The sequence below is a fragment of the Mus caroli genome, chromosome 13 (assembly GCF_900094665.2).
Source record: "Mus caroli chromosome 13, CAROLI_EIJ_v1.1, whole genome shotgun sequence".
NCBI lineage: Eukaryota > Metazoa > Chordata > Mammalia > Rodentia > Muridae > Mus > Mus caroli.
The window spans coordinates 74625076-74629506 of record NC_034582.1 but is presented as its reverse complement, the minus strand read 5'-3'; positions in this window follow the sequence as shown (position 1 = coordinate 74629506).

The following is a 4431-nucleotide window of genomic DNA, read 5'->3' as shown; positions in this document are numbered from 1 at the left end:
GGGAGTGGGTGGGTAGGGGAGAAGGGTGGGGGGGGAGGGAACTTTTGGGATAGCAGTTGAAATGTAAATTTTAAAAATCTAAAAAACAAAACAACAAACAAACAAAAACAAAAACAAACAAATAAACAAATCAAACTGCACAATACCAATCTTGATATATCCAGAAACTGGCACTTCTTCTAAACAAAACAAAACAACATTCTCTATTTCAATACTTTTTTTTTTTAACCATTTAACCAACAGTTTTATTTCTTTCTCTGGTCTTTTTATACTTTTTTAGACAATTTTTTTTTTTAGAAAATTATCTCAGAAATAAAATGTTACATAAAATGAGGGTTACAGAAGGATATTGATAATAATTTCAAAGCAATGTTTTACTATAAAATATTCACTAAAAGTTCAAAGCAACAGTTTTTACATGGCCTTGTCTTATTTATCATTGTGCATACCTGTGACTTTGTCCTTGGGGGTAAATGTCTTTCCTTGAACATAAAATTTTCCCAAGTCTATTTCTCTTTTTAGTGTCATTATTAAAACTCATTGTATTTCTTATTAGGCAGCCTTTACTTGGCACTTATTCTAAACATAAAACAAAACAACATTCTATATTTCAGTACTTATTGTTTCATATTCTGTTTTCTTTCTTAGAGTGTACTAATGCAGTGAAAGTTGGGATTTAAGAAGTAATAATTTTAATGTACTTATTACTAGGAATAATATGTACTGAAACATATTTTTACTTTGCTTTATTTCTACTCTATTTTTTTATTCTGGACAATAACTTTAAATCCCTTTGTTGTTTGTAATTTAGTCTGTTCCTTAACGTTTTTTCAGATAAACTGATGACTATAGATATGATAGGACTATTCAACTGAAGATTTAGTCACAGATTCAGCGTAGTTGAAATGTAATATTACTTCTAAAGAGATATGGTAGACAACGTTGTATATAGCAGATATGTAGCTATGCTCTGGATTTGGATTAACACTAGTGTGTTCAAAACATAGCTTACATTAAGCAAAATGAAAATGTGGCATGTGATTGTAATTAGTGGGTTTGCTTTCTTATGTGCATAATATGAGCTTGTAATGGAAGTAATGTCATATACTATTTAACTCTGACATTTAGTGGTTGCCCTGGTAGATGGTCTTCCCTTTACTTAAGTGCCATTACTTTTATGTAGTCCATTTTCATTGCATTTAGTCCCATTTTAGTAATAATGCTTGCATGATTTACCAGGCAAATGCAATCTTTGCCCTGAATGGCACAGTGCAAGAAAAAAATGGAAGCTGTTAAGAGTCTGAATGGCAAAAAAGTATTATTGACCTATGCTGGCAGCCATGTGTTTCAATTATTTTCAAGAATCCATTTGTCAAATAAGTGAAGCGATGTGGGACATCAAGTTCAAGCTGGGGTTAGTGCCTTTCTATATCTGATATGATGTATCTTCTGTAGCCATTTAATTGAATTACCCAATTTATTTTTCAAGCAACAATGCTCTACCAAGAGCCATGACATTAAACAATTAAATATGAGTTTAAAAGTCTGCATTTTGCGTAGTCAATCATTCCTCTGCAGCAAAAAGTGAGCCCAAGGGCCTGAGGATTTCTGATTTCATACTGAAAAATTTAGTTTTCAAGGGGAAATACCCCAAGAGTTCTATAGGCAAAAATATTAAAAGTAACATTTCATAATTCTTATTCATTTTAGCATAATGGTTATGTAAACATTGAGAAAGTGACTGATAATGTTCAGTAATTTCTTGCAACATGTTCTTCTATGTGTTTGAATATTCTGGGCTGTCACCATTAGCCTTTAGCTAATGCTCAGTGGGTTTAATCAAGAATGTAAATGCCTGGTTTTTTTTTTTTGTGTCATAGATGTTATAAACTTGAAACAGAAATAATAATGTGCAAACAAGAAAAGTTACATAACAAAACATGTTGAAGTGGGTTATTCTGCTGGGAAGTTACGATATTTTCCTATTACTGAAATGTTTGAGCCTTTTGCTACTTATGAATTCTTTGAAACTTTTAAAAAGTAGAAAGTTAACTGATTATAACTTTTCCTTTTAAAGGCATGGAGTGGAGGAAAAAAGAACATGAAAAAATTCAAACCTTATAGTTTGGATTCAGATAATTGTTGTTGGATATTTAATTTTAGTTTATTTTTGTTGATATGAGAATTTCATTTTAAGCACTAAGGCTCCTTTAAGTTGTTTTCTTTTGTGGCTAACTTAGACACACAGTTATGTTTTTGATCTGGGGAGAATAATTACTGTGACTCAAAGAACAGAAGTGACTTATATGTTTTTTTCAATTAACATCCAACAATTAAATTTTAATATGGTCAGGGAATTGTTCAGATCCTTTTGTGTGGGGATACTGCACCTTTAATTATCTGCCCTCTGGTGCCAAGCCTTTTCTTTGAGTGCTTCCATAAAAGCTTATTGCAGCTAGTTATTGAGCAAATTAGTACTTGAGTTTTGGTGAAAAATGTCTTTATTAGTCCTAAAACTGGAGTCACTGTGCATTCCCAGAAGGCGTGATTTTGTTTGATGAATAAATCTAGTAATTATCCTGCTGTTAGGGCTGTACCGCAAATGTCATCAGCAGATAAACAGAGGGAGTAAGTCTTCCGTAAATTCTCTAATTATCTATGTTGGACCACTTATCGCCTGCAGATGATTTATGGGCATATTGATATATCCTTAAGTATGTTCATTTGAGTTCACAGATGCAAATAATTAAGGCAGTAGTCGCTTACAAAAGAGGCTTCAGGTCAGGGTCACTTCATTAGAAAACTTTAGCCTGTCTTAGACTTCACAACAGGATCTAGGTATCAGGTACATGAGCAGGATATTTCCTAAGACGTTTTAAATTTCCTTTCTCTTTCTCTCTTTTGTAGATTTTATAACTTGTGCCCAAAAATTTCATTAAATAAGGAAATTCAAATTCTTTTTGTCGTATCTATTTTTATTACATCTAATGAGTATCAATCATTACATCATTCTGTTTGAACTGGTTGGCAAATGAATTGCAAAGAAGTATTACAAAAACTTTATTGTCACTTTTTTAAAAATTAAAGAAGGTTTGACTGCATGCAGGTATTTTATTTTTTCTTTTTAAACTCTTTCACATTTAATAACTAAGAACTTTTTAAATTTCAACAAAAATCTTAACAGTGCTTGCTTTTTATATTTGTTTTACAAGGGGTTAAAAATTGGAAAAATAAAAGCCTATAAAATATTATATTCCTCAATAACTAGATCTAATTTGTTAGCATATGGAGGAAAAAAATTATTCTGACAACACATGCACATGCTCAGCTGGAAACAGTATCAGAAGATGACAATCCTTAAGTAGTCCATGAAAACATGTTGCTTGGACCAAATACAAGGCAATGGGAGAAGAATGTGCACATTGTAACATATACTTTCTTAAAATGAATACAAAAACACCTAATTAACGAAGCAGAAGTAAACTGTTACTTTTAATAGAAACAGAGTAGAGGATATCACATATCACAAATAATCTCATCTACTTGATGGTTTGACTGATGTGCAAAGCACATTCATGTTTCTGGGTATATCTTTATTAAGCTATATAATTATGCTATACACATTTAGGTAAAAGGAACTGCCAGTTCTTCCAAAGGATTTATTTCATTTTTGGATCAATGACTTTCAGAAGGTCTGACAACTCCATTTAAAGATATATATGTGTATTTATTGAGTGTATATTTAATACAGAAGAATAACAGTGGTCCCAGATATACACACAGTGTATATGTTTACAGAACCATACAGCACACACACAGACACACACAAATTCACACACAAACACACATAGATATATATGTATATATACATTTGCACTAATATATATGTATGTGTGTATATGAATACATTTATATTTATACATATACACATACACATATGTGTGTGTGCATACACACAACATATAAGTTTTCAGAAGAATTGTTGTACACACGTATACACACACACACGCACACACACACGCACACACACACACACACACACACACACACATATATATATTTGAGTGTGTGTATATTTGTGTGCGTGTGTGTGTGTGTGTAAATGGTGTATATGTATGATGAAACATTCAGTATTTAGGCATAAATATAATGTATATGTGCACATAAACACTTTAGTAGTCTCAGATACATACTAGTGTATATTACACAGAAATATTCTAGTACATATTTATGCATGTGTATATGTGTATGCATATGTATGTGTATATGAAAGTATGTGTACATTTGTATACACATAGAACATATGTGTGTAGAAGTATCCTAGTAGTTTCAAGTTAGGAACAACTTGTGGCTTATTCCTCTATATGTGTTTATGTATCTATAGCTATCTCTTTCTCTCTCTCTCTCTCTATATATATATATATATATACA